A 20,948-nucleotide genomic window follows, 5' to 3' on the forward strand; every position below is an offset into this window, starting at 1 on the left:
TAAACGCTGCTTTTGTGATTTTTTTTGATGTACAGTAGTCTAGGCTACATTTTTGAAAAAGATGCAGACCATATCTCTACAGCTTACTAAAAGGTCAGGACTTGTAGGAAAATACACCGCAGAGTCCTCCAGAATTCTTGCAGCTCATAAAAAGGTTACTGTAAATGAAAAGTGGCCTTACCTGTTGTGATATGTGGTCCAGAGGTATTAAAAATTAATGGGCGGTAAACCTAAATGGAGACAGTAACCATTTGCTGGAATCTTGAAAGCTTAAGTGTTGATTTGCTTATTTAGATATTACTTGAGAATTGTTGCTGCCTACATGTATCCTCATCTCAAAATACATTTCCCCACAGATGTCTAGAATTTCCTGATTTAAGTAATCCATTTGGTTTTCTAAATATGTATGTAGTGACATCATCAACATGAGTAATCTTCTGTTCATCAGAAGTGCAGGCTTATTTTGATGTTGTTGCTGGGAGAAATCAGAAGCTAGTGGCTGTCCCGGGGTGAATTATCTTGAGAGAAAAAATCCCTCAGCAGCATATATAACACTAAAAAGGCATGCATTTAGTAGTTTTTTGTGTGTATTTCCCTTGACGTTACATTGCACCACAGAAAACAGATGTACAATCACTTTTTTGCTATGGTTTTGACCAAAAAAAAAACACTGTAATTTTCATTTGGCTGTGCCATTTGTACCTGGATTTCTATTCACTGAACCACCTTCTCTCTTTGGTGCCATATTTCATTTTAAACAACAAGGTGAACTACAGTTTAGGTTATTGTGAAGTTTTCCCACACCCTCATGATGATGTCAAGATGGTGAGCAACAATGACATGATGTGGAGACCAGCCTAATAACCCACACCCTGAAATGCAGCCTTTACATTTCTTCATATATGACAGCAGTCAGCTGTTGAGGATAGCCTGTGCTGCTGGTGTGAGATATGTTTTAATTCAAGTACTTTGTAGGATTTCTCAATGCTGTTTGGTCATGATTATTATTTAAGTAAAGTACTTCTACATAAACACCTTGAATCATGTGGGAACACACATTTGCAATGCTGTGGTCTACAAAATTCAGTCTATCCCTTCATATTTTTACATTATAGTCGCAATCCAGACAGTTTATGAAGTTCTAGTCTTAATATGGTCAACTTTTAGTCATTGTCACATCGTTTAGTTTTCCGTGGCATATACTGAGGATTTCTTCTTACTAAGTTTTACCACGAGTGTTACCTTTAAAAGGCTCAAGTCCAGTGATGTAATAACTACGTACGAATGTAACAAATATTTACAGACCATGAAGTCTAATAAAGTGCACTGTATAAACCACAGTTTAGTAACCAGCTCTCTAATATCAAAGAGGTGAGGACTAATCTCCTGGTGTCAGAATTACTAAATGTACAAAACTTTCCTGGGCTGCCAGCGCTGTCCAATATCCCACAAAGCACTACTCTTTATTGTCTTTTTCCATTTATTTCCTGCAGTGAATGCTGTATACTGAAAGAAAATATCCCAGGTTGCCTTTATATTAAAATGTTATTTGTAGTTTTATTCCTGCTGTGAGCATTTTGTTTCTTTCATTGTCTTGGGATTCCTAGCTCTTTTTAGACTCCTGTTTAAGAGACTTTTGTTACTTTTCAGTCTCCTATCAGTTTGGGCCTAAACCTATTAAGAAAGTTAATATGACTTCCATTGCCACTAAGTGTACAGGCAGCAAGCAAATTTCAGTTGTTGAAAGACACACAACCTGCTTAATTTGTCTGGGACTGTGTCACAACATTGAGAGTTGCCGTATTTATATCCGGCATCTTAAATACTAGGTTCATAGGTTTATAGGTAGGTACTAGGCTGTCTGCCCAAAGGCATTTATAAGCCTAGTCAGAATGTGTTGGTTTTTGCCACCCCCTTAGATTAGTTCCCTGTGCCTCTGTCCAGCAGAGCCACTGAAGTGATCCCCAGCATAAACTTTCTTTTTCCCATCCGCTCGTCAAGGTTTCTCTTGAAGAGTGTTAGCAAGGAGCTTTGCCTAATGTAGATTGGAATCTTGTTCCAAAGCATGGGAAGTCTATGGGACAGGAATCTATCCCTCCAGCATGTCCTATTTGTTGTTGTGGTGAAGTTTAGATCCCTAGAGCATGTGGCTCGAGGGGACAAGGTTTTCTTTAGGTGGAGCATGTCCATCAATTCTGGGTTGGACATGGCCTTGTATGTCAGGCAGAGATCACCTCTGAGTAGGCGGTATGCAACCGAGTACAGCTGGAGTTTCTTCAGTCGAGCTGCATAGGGCATCTGTTTGAGGCCAGTGATCCTCTTGGTGAGGTACTTCTGTGGTCTTTCCAGCTGTTGCAGGTGTCTTGTAAGGTACATCCCAAATGGGGCATTGTACTCTATGATGGGTCTGATGAGTGGTGAGTAGAGGGGCACAATGACCTCTTTTGATCTGGATGCAAACCCTTTTGTGATTAGGTGGGCCACACAGAAGGATTTTCTAACCACTTTGGCAATGCGATTATCAAAGGAGAGATTACTGTCTACTTGGGTCCCCAGATCCCTTATTACGTTTTCCGTATTTAGGGGACTACCACCTATGTGGTAGTTTGTGGGTACTTTGTTTTTTTCAAAGGGGATGACTATGCACTTTTTGGCATTTAGCTTGAGGCCATGATTTTGACACCAGGTATCCGTCTCAGTGAGACCCTTTTGGAGGATGTCTGTGTCAGCCGGAGAGTCAGTTATAGCCCCTAGTTTGTAGTCGTCTGCAAACCTGGTCAGCTATAGTCCCCCTATGCTTGCCTGCACGTCTGAGAAGTATATACTAAACGGGAGGGGTCCTAGGACTGAGCCCTGGGGAATGCCACTTAGTCAGACCTAGCTCCTGCAACTCTCACCATGTGGGTTCTTTCCGTGAGCCAGTTGGCAACCCATCTTGTGACATAGGGGTTTATGTTCAGGCTGGTGAGCTTGTCTATAATACCAGAATGGGGAATGGTGTTGAAGTCCTTTGCGAGGTCTAGGAAGGCTGTGTGTACCACGTTTCCCTTGTCTATAGCCTTGGTAACTGTCTCAAAGAAGTCCACCAGGTTTAGGAGGCATGATCTGCCCTTAACAAAGGGTCCAGTGTTTGGAGGTTCCCAAGGTCTCTGTTAATGAGTTCCATGATGAAGTGCTACATAGCCTTGCAGACCAAGCTAGACAGGCTTATAGAGAGATAGTTCCTGAGGTCTGTTGTGGCTCCACCTTTATGGAGTGGAATAACCGTTGCTGTGTACCACTCTATGGGTACTTAGCATGTGGAGAGGCTGAGTTTGAACAGTGTGTTTAGATGAGGGGTTAGTTCGTCTTTGAGCTTGTGTAGGTCGTGGCCTGGGACACTGTCTGGTCCCATTGATGCTATGTTTTTGGCTTTGGAGAGAGCTGTTTTAACCTGAGAGTCTGTAATTTCAGGGGGTGTACTTTCTTCTGGTATGGTTATGGGCCCTTTTGGGGGTGAGAGGGGGTGAAGTTTGCACTGAACCTGTCTGCCAGGATGTTGGCAATATCGGTTGGTTCAGTGTATTTTGTGCCATTCTACACTAACTCCGAGCAGATCTGAGCATTGCCACTTAGATCCTTGACATAGTTAAAGAATGCCTTGTGGTTATCTTTGGAGTCCTGTGCAATTTTTCTTTCAAAGCTCGCCTTGCATGATTTTATGAGGGATTGTAATTTCTTGCTGATACTGATCAGGGATGTCTTCCCTTCTTGGGATTTTACTCTTTTCTGTACTAGTTTCCTCCTATTGTATAGCTTGTTTATGGCATGGGTCCACCAGAGCGGTTTCCTTTTCTTGGAGGAGTGAGTCTTGGTTCTGCTTGGGTTAGCACGATCCATGCATTCTTGTAGGTGCCCGTAGAGTGCATTAGTAAAGGATTTTGCAGCTTGGACGTTATCCTTTAGCATGGGGGCTTTAAAACTTTCCACCTCGGTCGTAAGTAACGTGAAGTTTGCTTTTGAAAAGTTTTTCACTGTGGTTTCCTTGTCCTGGGGTGGAATGTGGATATCCAAAAAGTGATTTGTTAATGGTCAGATCTAACCAGCGAGGGGTTGACCTCTGGTGTAGAACACTGGTCGCCTATGTTGGTGATGACCAGGTCCAATATGTTGTCACCTCTGGTGGGAATGTTGACCAGTTGATCCAGGGCATTTGAGTTTATAAATTCTAGGAAATGTTGGGCAAGGGAGTTAGTACTTGAGTAGTTCTCTCAATTAATGTTTGGATAATTGAAATCACCCAATATTAGAGTGTTTAAATTACATCAGTTTTTCTTGCCCCAAATGTCAGGTGCCCCCATAATATCTATCATCAAACATGAGAAAATGTCTTCTCGTGACTTATCTTCATGACCTGAATCTTCTTTCTCTGCTCTGTCCATATCCAGAGCTAAATCATTTAGTAACGTGTACAAATGTAATGCAGAGGAACACAGGCATTTTGTGTTAAGGAGGTGTAAACTTGTTTTACAAACTAAATAAAATTCAGACAGAAGTTCTTGGCATAATAAGAAGTCTGATTTAAAAAAAAAAAAAAAGCCTTTGGTAGAACTGCTGATTCTGCTAGCATCTCCTGTTTTCCCAGTGTGCTCTTTGCGTAGGTTAATATTTAAGGAAGCCATGGAGCAGACTTGGGAAAGTGAATTAAGTAAGTTAAAAGTTCCTTCTCTGGTTGTGGTAGAATTTCCTTCACCGGTTGGGGGTACCTCTGTAACTTAAGTTCTTCTCCTTTGTAGAGCTCTCCTTTCATTCCATCACTAGATTTGCATCCTCGCTACTGCACATAAAATGGCAGGATGTTAAAATGCCTTCTTGAGGCCAGACTCCTGTCCTCCAAGTACTGGTGTTGATATTTGTCTGCTGTTGTTCATGTAGCCTTTTCCACAGTGTCAGTTTCATAGCTGTTGGTAGCACTTACTTTTTTTCTCCTAGGTATCAGACCCCTTGACACTAGTGTGCTGGCATCAGTCCCACTGGCTTCAGTTTGCCCTCTGTGAGTGGCAGTGGCATCAGTTTTTTTATTATTCCATGTCACCAATGTGACTGTTTTGTCTTCACTACTGTTAATGTCAGTGTACCATACTAGCTGCATAGATAGGGCTGTGTGAGACTTGCTGTGGGTGTGAAGATTGGACTTCCCAGCACAAATGTTAGCCTTCTAACTGGATTTCCCAGTTAAGTTTATCATATCTCAGCCGCTAAAAGATTCCTCCCCACTTAGCAAGTACAAAGCTGTCTCTTTAGAAAGTGATTGCGTCTGTCCCAAGGTACAAGAAGTGTCTTTGCAGAACTCATCAGATAAGAGTCCAGTCACACAAACACAATAGAAAACCTTCTGCATAGGCATTGCTTTAAACTATGAAATATTAGACCTTGTCTGTGATTTCAACCCCGGGTCTCCCACATTCTGTGTAGTTGTCACTTCCTCCGGACTAAGGAGGAGGTTGTGGCTGTTAGGTACTGAGTTTCCACAAAAAAGCTATTTTCCTTTTAGCTAGGAATCCCTTGGCATGGTGCTGTTAATGTTAAATACACACACACATCCACATGCACACACACTAGAAAGCTTTTCCACTGTTTAAAGTCATGAAGTAAGAAAGGAAAAAATGTAACTGGAGTTCTAAACCAGAACCTCCCACATTCTACATGGCCGTCACTGCCACTGGACTAACAGGTAGACTTTTTCTACCAAGTGCTCAGAATGCATGTGTGTAATTTGATATTAAAATCACCATGCTAGGATTTTCCTAGCTTTAAAGTAAAAGGGTCTTCAAGAGAAGATTTAGTACCTAACTGTCTAGAGGCTGCTTATTAGTCTAAAAGCAGTGACATTTACATGGAATTGAGGTCACTGTTATGAACTCCAGGTAAGAGCCTTCATCTATCCATCCATTCTAATAATATGGTGGTTGTATTATATATATCAGTAAGCAAGATTTAACTTATTCCTACTCCCTGTGTAAGGATGCAGATTTGGCTGTAGGAGGTTCAAAGTGCTTATTTTTTCATAGTCACCCACATTTTTGGGGTGGCCAGCATCCTAGCCAACAGACTAAGTCAGTGTCTATCGATGCTTTACTAGTGATCATTTAGCACATCACTGATATTGATTTTTTTTCCAAGTAAAGCAAGATGAGGTTAACCATCTTTACTACTTTTCTCTTGTTCATCCATCAGTGGTCAAAGTCAGGCTTTTCAGATGAAACTCTGGCCTAAGAGACTTTTTTATTCAGTCTGTAATTTCCTCTAATTAGAAAGTTGTCACAGAAGGCAAGACTTCACAAACCCACAGTTATCATAATTGACCAATTTGGCCAAGACAGACCAGATGTTCTTCGTGTTTCACTGTTGCAGTTATTACATTTAGGTAATCTGCTGGCATGTTCCCCTCAGTCGGCCTGAATTCCAAAGTCTTGGGTCTTGCGTCAGTTGCTGTCTTCTCTTCTATGACGTCAGGTCATCAGGGGTATAAAACATGCAGCCGACGCCATTTTCTTTAGTCTTTCTTGCCGCGTGGTGCCTGAAGCAGAAGCATTTTGTAAGTGCCGGTCGGCCGACTACTGAAATATTCGAGTCTGGTTTCAGAACCGAAGTCTTCACTAAAGCTAAGTTCTCCGTTGGAACTTTTTTCTTGCTTTTTACCAATGTCCGAAAAAGTTAATAATTGGATTACTTGTGGGAAGCAAATACCTCATAAGGATTTCTATTTATACTGTATTCCTTGCCTAGACCCTGATCACAACGTGCCTGGCTGTCGGTTTTGTGCTAGATTTAACCAATGCACTATTAAGTGTCGGTATATTTTTGCATCAAAGTATTTTGGAAACAGATTTAAATACCCAGAAATGTTGTCGGATAGCAGTCCGACTGCTGGAGTATATAAAAAGAAATGCAACGAAAAGGACAGAGAAAGGCAGTCGAGATCCAAAACTGACAATGAAGCTTCTCCTAAGCCAGTCGCCGGTTCGCCGGTACTCAGTGAGGCGCTTTCGCAGCCCTTGATACCCGCTACCTTCGAGTCGCAGGTCTCTACTGACACCCATGTGGACTCTGGCATGCCACAAGATTCTCAAGGTATTGGACCGACAGATGTATCTCCCTCGGATGGGTCTGGAGCCGCTGAGTAGGCACCGGCTCCTGAGGGTGTATTCAGACCTCAACATTTGTATATCAAACCGACGACAGCTGCAAAATCAAAGACAAAAGCAACTAAAACTAAAAAAACGACACCTGAGCCACGTGCACAAGCCTCTATGCCTAAAAAACAGATGATCAAAATGGCTGAAGACCTTATTACCTTGATCAGGGGTACCCATCCCCATCCAGATAAGAGGCCTAGGCAAGACACTGATTATGAATCTTGAGATCAGGTTTCTATTTCTTCTGATCAGGAATTATCTTTACCTCCCTATGAGGATTCTGATGCTGAGGAGTCTATTCCATCTGCATCTCCTCCTGAGTATTATTCATTTGGAGAAACCTTGCATACTTTGAGGGAGCATTTTCACTGGGAGAGTCAAGACTTCTCAGAATCAAAAAAAGAGGCTCAGAGATTTCCTTCTTCTCCCTCAGCACAAGCCTTTATCCATTCCCCCTGTTTTAGACATTGTGGATGATATGTTTTCGGAGTCAAGCCTGACTCCTGACTCCTTACCTCCGGCTCCCAGTAAGCTTGGCAGATATTACAGGGTCCCTGACTCACATAAATTTTTATTTAGAAACCCTACTTCTGATCCTGAAACTATTTCACAGGGTCCAAAGGGAGTTAAGACCTCAACAACATAAAATCCTACCCCCTCTGACAGAGATTCTAGGGCACTGGACAGATGGGGAAAAAAGGTTTATACATCTGCAACCTTGGCAATCAGAGCCTTAAACTGTCAATTTCATATGCTTAAGTACCAACAACATGTTATGGGATTGCTGAAACAGAAAATTATGTTGATTTCAGAATGTGCAGAAAATAAAGAATTGCAGGAATTATTGCATGCAGCTGAACAAGTTGGAAAGCATACTTTGCAATGTGGTTTTGATTCTTTAGAGGCCTCCTGTAGGGCCGTAGTTACTGGGTCTGTAATTAGGAGGCATGCCTTTTTAAAGGAACAAAATTTGCTGGATCATGTTAAAGCTAAATTGCTAGATGCACCTTTACATCATGACTCTCTGTTTGGTATTAAGGCAGAAGAGGTTTTAAAGAAAATGGAAGACAAAGCTAAGTCTATGCAAACTGTTAAAGACTTCTTACAAGTGCAGCCACCAAGATTCAGTAGACACTGGCCTACAAAAAATTGTTCCTTTCCTGTGTCAGACAGAGCTCAAAGGGGCAAATCCAGACGCCCTAAGGGTTCCAGATACCAGGCGCAAGACTCATACAGGTCAAAGCAATGGGGTGCTTCTACTTCCAAATCTGGAGGAGATAAAGCGCAAACCTACATAAAGCAATCCCAATGACTTCCCTCTGCCTACACCAAGCACTTATCTTTTGGCAGCACCCAATAGGGGGAAAATTAGCACTTTTTGCTCAAAATTAGCAGTTAATAACCCAGGACAAGTGGGTACTAAACATTGTATCACAGATTCCATTTCCACACTCTGCCAATGGCAAATGGTTGGCCAGATTTGCCAAAAAATCAATGGGCAGAGGCACAGAAACAGGTTACGTCCCTCATGGATATAGGGGCCATTCAGAGAGCACCAGAACAGGAAAAAGGACAAGGTTTTTACTCGACTGTTCTTGGTGCTCAAAAAGGGCAAGACCTGGCGGCCAATACTGGATTTATCGATTTTGAACACATACCTGGACATTCCAAAATTCAAAATGCTGACTTTGCAGCAGCTTCTGCCCATGTTGGTCAAGAAAGCATGTCTGGTGACTTTAGACCTAAAAGAGGCATACCTGCTTGTCCCAATAAGACAGTCATGCAGAAGATACCTCAGATTCAAGGCTGGCTTAATGCATTACCAATTCTCTGCACTGCCCTTTGGCTTATCTGCTGCACCCACGGTCTTTACAAAGTGCCTGGCACCAGTAATTCCTTTTTGCAGACAAAGAAGTATACAAATATATCCTTACTTGGACGACTGTCTCATTCAAGCAGAGAACAAGGACACTCTTCTTCGCCACCTGGCATTTGTGAAAAGGCTTCTAACATGCCTAGGGTGCACAATAAACGAAAATAAATCACAACTGGTACCCTCTCAAAAGATAACATTCCTGGGTGCAAGCTTGAATACAACTGCCCAGATGGCTTACCTCACGCCAGACAAACAAAGGCAACTGACTACTTACTTCAAACTGATGGCAACAAAAACTCAGTGTTCTGCAAGACAAATTCTGCAGGCTCTGGGCTTCATGGTATCCTGCATCCTGCTAATTCCATATGCAAGACTGCATATGAGGAAACTTCACTGGTACCTAAAAAGTTTATGGAGTCACCATTCACACAGTCTGGAAACAATGACTCCTCTCATTCCCCTGCCTGCAACAGGAGTTTCTGTGGTGGGCAAGGGCCTGTCACCAAAACATGGGATGGCCCTTCACTCTACCCCCTGCCAGCCATACCTTAACAACAGACGCATCAGATTATGCCTGGGGGGCCCACATGGCAGGAAGATGCATTCAGGGCATATGGGCACCAAAGCAAATGCATCTACATATCAACCAGAAAGAGATGCTAGCTGTTCAAAATGCCCTAACAGCCTTCAAGGACATACTTCATCCAGGACAACTACTGATACAGATGGACAACACCACAGTCATGTGGTATATAAACAAGCAAGGGTTCAAACACTCATACCCCCTTTGCAGATTAGCCATGGCACTGTGGGACACAGCTTTGACCTACCAAGTACATCTCAAGCTCAATTCCTGCCAGGAAAACAAAACACTCTGGCAGACGATTTAATCAGAAACCTTATTGATCCTCACGAGTGGAAACTAAATCCACAAGTCTTCAGCATGATAACAGAGAAATGGGGGAGCCCAGACATAGATCTATTTGCCTCTCCTCAAAATTATCAATTATACAGATTCTGCACAAGGACTTATCACAGACAAGCATGGAAAGTGGACGCCCTATCCTTCAGTTGGAAAAACCTATCAGTTTACGACTTTCCTCCTCTGCCTTTTCTACCCAAGGTCCTCCTAAAAGTCAGACAAGAGAAGCCAAAGATGATATTAATTGCCCCGGACTGGCCCCGCCAATACTGGCACCCAATCCTAAGGAACTTGTCTCAATACCCAGCTTGGACCTTGCCTCAAAGACCACAACTACTGTCCCAGCAAAACAATCAGATCCTGCACAATCAACTACAGACTCTGAGCCTGGCAGCATGGCTAATCATGTAATCATATGAACGACACCTCTCTAAAGCTGTGATGGATGTCATTTTGGAAGCCAGAAGGCCTAGTACTAGAAAATCTTATGCTGACAAATGGAAGAGATTCTGTGCTTGGAATCAAGCACAAGGAACTGATACAACAGAACCACATATTCCTCAGATATTAAAATACTTAACTGAGATGCTTGACAAAGGCCTATCTTTCTCATCAATCAAAATCCATGCCTCTGCCATTTCGGCTCATTACAGTACAGAGCCACCAATCTTTTCTCATCCTTTACTAAAGCAGTATCTTAGAGGAGCCAAAAATTTAAGGCCTCCTAGAAGATCAACACTACCTGCATGGGATCCCAGTTATGTGTTGGAAAAGCTCACCCTGCCTCCATTTGAACCAGCTGCTACCACTGACATAAAGTTCTTATCAGGGAAGACAGCTCTGCTACTAGCAGTTACTTCAGCAAGAAGAGTTTCAGAGCTACAGGCCCTCGTGGCTGTAGAGCCTTTTATCATATTTCACCCAGACAGGGTGTCTCTGAGGAAAAATCCTACTTTCATGCCTAAGCTGGTTTCCAGTGTGGCTCTTAACCAGACAATTCATCTGCCAACTTTTTATCCAAATCCGCAGAACAAAGGGGAGAGAATTCTGCATTCTTTAGACAGCTAAGATTCTACTTGAGCAGGACTAAAGCTCTAAGAAAAACTGAGCAATTACTAGTGTCATATGCTGCAGGATCAGAAGGAACGACTATTTCAAAGCAGACAGTTTCAAAGTGGATAAGCCACTGCATCTGTTTCTGCTATTTTACACCATGGTAAACCTATGCCCAAGGGCATTAGGTCTCATTCCACCAGAGCTGCAGCTGCTTCAGCAGCCTTTCTCAGAGTACCACCAACCAAAGACATTCTAGCGGCTGCTACTTGGAGTTCTGTTCACACCTTTACAAAGCATTACCATTTGCCTGTCTACTCTAAGTCCAGGGCAGGCTTTGCCACTGCAGTGCTGCAGGGCCTTATAGCCGCACCTAATGCTGTTTAGCTCCAGCCTCCTAACCATAGCTTTGGGATTTTACCAAAATGTAATTACTGCAACAGTGAAACAAGAAGAACATAGTACAGTTGTGTACACTTACCGTAAATGTAGATGTTCGAGTGTATTCACTGTTGCAGTCCAGGTTACCCTCCCGCCATCCCCTTGTCATTCTAAAGTTTATCTTTCCTTCTCTATCTTCTACAACCTACGTGGTGTATTTGCTTGTAGATGAAGGTAAAGTTTATGCTAATGCATGTATTTTTATATTTATATATGTAATATTGCTACCTTTTTGGGGGCACCTGACATCGGGGGCAAGAAAAACTAAAGAAAATGGCGTCGGCTGCATGTTTTATACCCCTAATGACCTGATGTCATGGAAGAGAAGACAGCAACTGATGCAGGACCCAAGACTTTGGAATTCAGGCCGACTGAGGGCAACCTGCCAGCAGATTACCCAAATGTAGTGACTGCAACAGTGAATACACTCGAACATCTACATTTATGGTAAGTGTACACAACTGTACTATTACAGTTCTCATAATTGACCAGTTTGGCCAAAACAGACCAGATTTTCCTTATTCCAGCCTTGTTTGCTTCTTTGTCTGCTCATGCGTTCTTCCCATGAGACACTGCTGATGCACCCCCAGTTCTGTGAGTAGGTAGGTCCCAAGGACTCTGCAGTACAGTCAAACATATTAGGTCTTTTTCACAGTAACCCTCTATCCAAAAGCATGTAGAGAAATGGTAGTAAAATAGTATAATATAATTTTGATCCTAAGTCACAGTTCCCCATTAGGTGGCCTAATGGTTAAGGTATTTGCCTTACAAACACAAGGTGCAGGGTTTGACTCTCACAGGGGATAATTGGCTAAGCTTAAAATGGCTCGAAAGGGCAGTTAGCTTAGTACTAATCTATGAACCTATGAACCCTTGTTTTACAGTATTTTTCTGAAATCTTTTACTTTGGTATCCGTTATTTTTCTAGCAGAGTCCAACCTTGTAGTAATTTCTAAATTTCATGTTGCTCAGGATACTGTATCATTTGTGTTAAGGGCTGTACCTTCCTAGAGGTAGTCTCTTTGAATGTCCTCCTGTTAAAGAGCTGGTAACTTCATGAGAAATTTTTTATTTATTAATGTCAGCGAGGGTTATTCTCACTTGTTTTGAGCCTACAGTTTTGGAAGATTTAAAGCTTCTGTCTTGAAAAACTTTGTTCCTGGTGGCTGTTAAATCTGCTAAAATGAATCGTTGTTGCTTGCCCTCTTCGTTAAACCTTCCATTGGATTCTTTTTATAAGGAGATTTTTCCCTTAGAAGTTTGAGGTAGCTACTAGTTAAGACATTTGGTTCATTTGCTAGTTTTAACCAACCTATTCAAATCAAGAAGAATATCTTCTGCATTTGAAAGTTTGCAGACACCCTGGGGACTGTCTGGGTAGAACTCAGGGTATACAGAAGTTGAACAACTTTTAATCCCTTTTGCAAAAGGCTAAGGGATGAGGAAGTTTTTAAAGAATTCCTTTTTTGCTGACTTCCAATTGCATTTTCTTTTATCATACTAAATCTGGCCACCCCTGTTAACCTTCTCCTGAGATACATTATGTCAGATCTCTTTCCACATCCTCAGTCTTTTTATAGTGTCACTTTAGGTGACAGTTGTGCTGTAAGTACTCTGTTATCCCCAAATATCCCTGCAAGACACTCCCAACTAGATATGAATTTTTCGTTAAGGTTTTCATTTAGGTCATAGGTAATTAGGGTTATGTCTCTGTAAGGCAACCAAACAGAAGAAAAAGTTAGGGACTTTGTCCTGATTGTTATAACAGATGGATCTCTTTAATGTCAGATACAAAAGTGAAGGGTATCTTTCTTAACACAATCTCTGTGAGAAAAGGTTATCTACAGCAGCCATCCATGTCTCAGCCCAAAGTCTTGCATTTTGTGGTTCTCATTTACTGTGTGGTTCTTATGAGATTTCTTTGGCTAGGGTAGAGTTCATTTCATCCACAGCTAGTGGGAAGGGGAATGAAACATCGGGATGGGGGGGGACTTTGAGAGTGGGGAGCATTGCAGCGTGGGATAAGGCCGGTGGAGTTAGCTTGGGCTTCAGTCCTGATTGCTGCTGAAGATTGTCACTAAGTAAATGGTTCTGATTTATTTTTGGTACCTTAATTTGTGAAAAGACGTGTCTGTCTTGCACTGTCTGTCAGCTCAAGTTTTGTGTGGAGGATTGCAGCGTATACAAGAAAAAATGTATAACAAAGCTTTCCTGCAAAAATGCAGTAAAGCAGTGTTTCCATTGGATACCAAAGCTCTGCAACACTTCTCTTGTAGCTAAGCTTGCAAGACATACAGAATGTCATGAAAAATACGCCCTTTAAGGTATAATTTTTATTTTCATCAGTACTTTTGTATCCTGATTTATAGCTTTATATTTGTTATTAATAACTTCGTACCATAGTTTCCAGAACATCTCTCCTTCAGGTGTACTCATGGTACTTCATTCACCGTGTAAAGCGGATTGTATCACCATGCAATGCTAGGGTGACGCTGGATATGGCACAAAAATGTTGATGTATTAATTTCAGCAAATTCTCACAGTGCAGTGCCTCTTTTTGCAACATCATTCCATGACTCATTTGATATTGTTGTTGTCAAAGGTATGCTCTTTGGAAACCTTTTGAACATAGTTTTTTACTTTATTTTAGAGCAAACCATTGTGCACTGTTTTCCATCAGCACCTAGAATGTTCCGTTCCCATATATTAAGTTTTTTATACATGTTGACAAGCCAGTTTTCTAGTCAGTCTTTTCCCTTAATCATGAACAAGATCTTTTTTATAGTGGCACAAAGTATTCCCTTTTATTAATTGTCAGTGCTACTGTACTGCTTTTTTAGTGCCAGCGTGCCATTTTTGTTGCAGTAATAGGATTTCTATTGAAAGGACAATGCACATAGTCATCTCAAGATGCACACCTAGTGATGGTGCTTGTTTTATTTCACAGAAGCACTATCATTTATTATGATATAGTATGCCTGCAAGTTAAGAGATAGCCTTGATTTTTCTAGAGAGTGACAGCACAGCATTTAATTGTGTATACTTGCACAAGTGTGTAAGTAGGGGGGGTGATGGTTTGGGGTCAGGGAAGACAACATAGAAAACAGTAGACCTTGCAAAAAAAAAAAAAAAGGCAAGAGTCATCCATCCTAGTTGGGCCCATGACCTCATTCACGAGGACTGCCTGTGTTAACAACATTAAGATAACTCATAAGGTACACCAGATATTTGGCCAGATGGTGGCAGTGTTAATTCACAATTCAAAACAGCAGAAACCGACTGAAAGAGAAAGCTCACAGTAGCTGGTCATATGAAAAGGGGGAAAAGTCATATTTCCTCACCCATAATTGTGGAAAACAGATTGTCCCGTACTAAATACAGCAGTATCTACTGCACCAAAAAGTGCAGCCATTTATTTTAAATGTTTTATTACCTTTGAAGATTGCTGCTTTTTACATATTTTGGTTAGGTGCCACATTTGTATTTCTTTTTGTTTTCAGCAGCGCTTCAGGCATCAAGTACCCTTATCTTTTCTAGCCGAGTTTTGCTGTGAAGAACCTAGAGATGGTGTATGCCATAGTTTCTAAATTAACTAAAGTGCTATAGAAGCTGTGGAACATTAGAGGAGTAAGGACATCATTCTGATGATTGCTTAAATTGCTGATGGTGTTTTTTTCTGTATTGTGTGTGCTAAAAGATTTTTTTTGCTGTTCCAGTACCCATGCAGATGATATTGTTTATATATATGTGCATGCTTGTGCGTGTCTCTGTATATCTGCGTGTGTGTGTATGTGTGTGTGTGTGTGTGGGGGGGGGGGGGTAGTAGTACATATGTCTTGGAGCATGTGGTTATTTTGGAAGCACATTAATCATGTGCCATTATAGCACAGTAAAAACTTTAATTTGTGCCAACATCAAATCCATTCATCTATCCATCCACAACCCCATTTTCCCATTTTGCACATGGGGTTGAGGTGTCACTTCAACTGTGACAATCAGCTAGAGCCAAGATGTACACTGCTGGGTGGCTAGCCCTGCCGCAGTAGTTCTTCCACACCACATACATGCATGAGCGCTCACACCTATGGCCAATTTAGTGTTCTAAACTACATACTGCATATCATTGGAATATGGCCGGAAACCAGAGCACCCAGAGGAAACCCATACGAACAGAGGGAGGACGTGCAGACTCCACACAGAAGGCACCCAAGCCAAGAATCAAACCAGGAAACCTCTTGCTGTGTGATGGTTGGTGCACCAACATCAAAGACTGCCACAGTACTATCTTTGAGGATGCTGATCCTCAGAGGTTCCCCACTACCTGAGGTTCTGTGCCTTTAGAGTTTGTGTGTATAGAACTGTGGGGGGTGATAGAGCTTGCCTACAAAGATACTCATGTTTTAAATGTTATTGTTACTTTAAAATAATTTTTTTTCACTTGTTCATTAGCATGAGTTTTATGTCTGGGACACATTGGTATCATTTTATCTGTTGAGCCCATTATTTTATAGAGACTAGTTGTTCATTAAAGCAAGAATATTGTGTCAGAGCAGAATAGTTTTGGTGGACTTCTGTGAATTGCAGACAAGACTAATTCTTGACAAGGCTAATTGCTGTATTTTTTTAAGTTAATGCTTGGAGGGCATTTTTGATTTCAAAGGCAGGGGCACTTATGAATGCAGAGGCAGTTGTCCACTCAGCTTACTTTGGTCTTTCTTTCAGTGGGTTATTAAAAAGAATGTGTATTTCACCCAGTATACTAATTTATATTTTTCAGCTCCTAACAGCCAGGTAACAGTACATGCTTGATTTCATTTTTCACAAAAGTATAGATTTCAGTTACTAGATACTGTGCATTATCATTTAAGAAAAGTGAAGCTATTTTCGAAGTTGTAAATCAAAGCAGTGATAAAGAATGATATTATTATATTGTTAAGACAGAGAAGAAATACTTTAGGGGGTAGTACATTAATTCTTCAGGCTGATGCATCTATTTCAGTATTAAAAAAAATGTTTCATAAGATAGTGCACACTTGCAGATACTTCCAGCTACATAAGTGATATTTTATTTCTCCATCTGTGTTAAGTTTTTATCAGAATTTTCTAAGCACTGTCCTCCACTCTTTTTATTCATAAAGCAAGTGAAGAGCACACCATAATGAACAAGATTTGGATAGGCAGACCATGGGAGCATGCTCCAGTTAAGGTGAATTGAGATTGTTTTTATATTTCTAAAGGACCATTGTGGGCAGAAACTGAAGAAAAATGCATGACGTTCTTTGTAGGACTCACAGTTGTAGTCATCACCACAGAGATCTTAGCTGCAGGTAGGTGCCTGATATCAGGCCTGACATCCATAGCTTTGCACCCTTCCCCTGGCTGGGGCTGACTGCCCCTTCCCAGCGATGTTGGCAAGCTCCTGGTAAAAAGGTGTCATCAGCCCATGCCATCTGTAGTTCTTTCTTGCCTCAGTACCAGTAACATATCTCAATGTGTTATAGCAACTGTGGATACAGATATGTAAACCGTTAGAGACCTTCTTATTTCTTCTTCTTAAGTAGAGATTGTAGTTTGCTGTTAGGGAGCAGATGAGTTTACGGTGTTTGTGATATGTCCATCCTGTTAGATATATGCACTTGTAAATGCAAGATTCCTCACAGAAATTTCCACTCAAATGTGTGTGTTTGGGGCCATTTTATATGTCCTCTTGTGTTTTCCGCAAGATGTTTCATAAGAAAACCCTGAGGAGAAGGGAGCTAGCTCTTCGGGCCTACTTAAACAAACAAAGGTTAAAGTCTGTCTTTTGTCAGACTGCTGTGTCAAGTGATGGGCATGCTTCGCATACCTCAACTGTACAGATGTTTGCAGAATGTCCAGATTTTTGCCTCATATTTTTGGTCTGTTTCTCATAAAATTGTGGATTTCTGGCACATTATTTGCAAATCATTGAGGGTTGAAGTCAGGAAGTAGACATTTGACTTTCAGACGTCATACCCTTCAAAAAATGTGTGCTGATGCAATACCTGTTATTCTGTCAGCTTTCTAAGTTTGTAAGAGCAATATTTAAAAAAGTGTCCCTGTTTTTGGGCCTTTGTACCCCCATTATTTATGGCTTTGTCCAAGATTTCTTGTTCTAATATGTTGAGAGGTATGAATTGCTTCATTACATGTTCCTCTGAAAAAAGACAGAGGAAGCATGTGTTGAAGGACAGATGGGAATCCAGAGATGCTGTTTTAGTCACGGACAGCTTTCCTAAGCTTGAGAACAAAAGAACTGTGGATTTGTTTTCAGAGCCCTCTGCATAATACCTGCTATCCCAGATGCCTCTGACAGTACCCCTCAGAATTCTGTCCCATGTTTGTCTGACAGCATGCTCACCCAGGCCAAAAGTACAGATTCCATGGTAAGGCCATATGTTAGTTCTTAGGTGACTGATTCCAGCTCTCATTTTATTATTGCTTCAAGGCAGATTGTCATTCTGTATTGTTTGAGAGAATACATAAGCCATAAAGCAGAGCATCGGGCCTCTTTGCTGCATGTGCCAGTATCCATAAAGTAGCGTTCAGGGCTCCTGGCTGCACATCACAATATCTCAATTGGCAACACCCACCATATTGTGGACCCAGATGTCTGAGCTGCTTACAGCCACCATTTAGTGACTTTGTTACTGCCTGTGTTTGAGGTACAAGACAGTTCCTCACTCTCCATCCCAAGACTGATTTAAATCAGTTCAGGATTTTTTTCTGATTTATGCAGAGCCTGTAGGCCATATCAGACCTGCTTTCCATTTTTGGAGTCGCCCCACCCCCCACTCCACAGAAAAGGAAGAGTGAACTCTCTTTGAAGGTAGTGGAATGCCTCAGCTTTTAAAAGGGAAGAAAACATTGACTGAATGCCTCAGCTATCCTCCCCTTCCAAATATGATGTGGATAATGCAGACACCTTATTTTGAGTCCCCCCCCAAATACATCTCATTTTTAGATACTCTTAGTGAAGAAACAGTAAATGGGAAGCAAGGGAGGTCTTAGACACCCTGAAAACATACACTGATCTTATGGGCTCAGACACTCCAAGGCCTTTAGCCATTCCTGTAGTGCTTGAGTTATTGGAGGGATGCCTTCTTTTCTGCCCTTGCTTGTTTGTAACTCTAATTCCAACTCTCTGCTCTCAAGAGGCCACAGCAGTTTTATATTGTACAATTCCCTTGTAAATAGTTTTATAAGAGGCCAGTGTGCAGTTCCAGCAGTACTGTCCCTTGAGGATGCGAAAGGGAACAAATTGGTTTTAGGCTTTGTCAATGACTAAGAGTGTAGAATGTCTACAGTAATGTCTGATTGCGTTGGGACAAAGACACAGTTTTTGGCAATCCTAGCCTTCAGAGCCCTAAATTGTCTTTCTCACACACACACACAAAATCAGACATCACAGGTATCAAGGTGAATCCCTCTAACATTTGAGTGAGCTGTTAGGAGACATTACTGGCACCTCTCTGAAAACATAATTAGTCAAAGCTGCCCAATCTGCTTTACACTTCAGCAGACATGTAATAAAATATGGTTATGATGTTGTTGATCAGGCATTAAGGATTGCTGCTGTGGGACTGATCACTGGGATACTGACCCTGCCAGGGGATATAAAAGTGCAACTCTTCAGTGCACCCTTGGATAAGGAGCTGCCATTTGGATCGCAGTGTGATGAAATTTCATCAGTGACATTGTTTTAACAATTATTCTAATCTCCTATACCAAGACAGAGTATGAACTGTCCTTCATGTCATTGACCCTGTTGCCACTATTAGGATAAAGGAAAGCAGATGAAAGGCAAAATGGGCTTTCAAAAAGACAATGGCAAAGTGATCAGAAAGGGAAGAATATGAGGCTGTCTGACCCTTTTCTCAAAAATTAGGAAAGCATTACAAGGGAGAGGTGGATCCTGCATTTGCAATCCCAGGGATCCAAACTGTAGTTCTTTACTGCCCAGAATTTCAGGGAATTCCTCCAGTGCTAAATTTAATAGGGTTCTTATTGGAGGATTTGCTTTCACAAAAGTCTGTACAGACAGTACCAAGGGGAGAAGAGGCCAAAGGCTTTACTAAAGAATGCTTCTGTAGCCAAGAAAGGTTATCCGTTGAAGACCCATCCTAGATTTGTCAAAGTTAAGCACATTTGTGAAAGTGCCAGGGTTCAAAATGATGTACCACCTTACTTATGTATGTTAACCTTAAACGTGACACATGCCCCAGCCTTAAGCCTAACTCTAACAGTAATGCTGATCATCATAATCCTGCCTGTAACCAAACATTTAACACACTCACACACACACACACACACACACACACTCACACACACACACACACACACACACACACACACACACACACACTAAAACCTGTGTACCCATTTCTACTTCACATAAGCACTTACACACAATATCAAAAATTCTGCAGTCCTTAGATGTCCTGATTTTCCAGTACACCAGATATTGTGACTTTTCTGTCTGCATATTCTGTTTTTGAGAATGGCAAGTTTGATCTCTTGGGAGGGTCCTTCTGAGCAGTAGCTAAGTGCCTGTATTTAAGGCACAGCTTACAGGAGTAGACAAATTCCTTTGTAAAGGACACGAGAGTAAAAGTTAAAAAAAATGGGTGGGTCTTCCAGATGTGTATTTCCACAGCAGGGAAATGTAAGATTTAAAAAGTAATGAGTAAATGATAATGTTGTGATATTGTAGGAGTAGAGAAACTGGTGTTGTACTGAAGGTGAGGGTGGAGTTTTAATGATCCATGTTCTAAATGTGCAGGAAAGGTAAAACAACACTTTTCTGGCTAAAAGACTTTCACAGGCATCAACCATGTCTTGAACTCATATTTTCTAAACACTTTTCAGCTACAGCTATAAATCCCTTCCAGAATTAGTTTAGAGAAAACTAGTTTTAGGGGTCTGTTGCCAGGGGAACATATTCCATACTGTCTACAAAGGGTCAGTGTGGTGGGGTGGGGTGCATGGTTGCATTTGGGATAGTCTGTTGCTATAATCATTGACTGGGATTGTTGTCATAGTACAGTAAGACAACAATGCGACTTCATAGGTGGGCAGTAGTTTTTTTTCTTGATTCTCACTGTACGTACTCACCTTTCTCTTTGCTGATCTCTGTGGTCTTTGCTGCCTTGACTAATACTGTGAATCACCTTATGAAGTGTTGTTGTGAAGTAGGTGGAAGGACAGTGCACTCCTTTCCCCACACCATCAAGTTTAGTGCAGGTGAGTTAAATGCATTACAGAACAGTTGTACTGTTTCTGATGGATGTTAGGGTTAACAGTAAAACAATGAATATGTGTCGTCTGGTGTCTCAACAGCTGCTTGTTTGCACAGTATGCCCAATTGTTCAGAGGTAGAAGCCCTGCTTGCATGCCTTTGAATTTTTTTTTTTTAAGAAACGTTGTTTTTTGAGAGCATAGCACGTTTGAAAACCCAAAA

This window comes from Protopterus annectens, chromosome 4.part0, assembly GCF_019279795.1.
Source record: "Protopterus annectens isolate FY-2018-M chromosome 4.part0, PAN1.0, whole genome shotgun sequence".
Taxonomy (NCBI): domain Eukaryota; kingdom Metazoa; phylum Chordata; order Ceratodontiformes; family Protopteridae; genus Protopterus; species Protopterus annectens.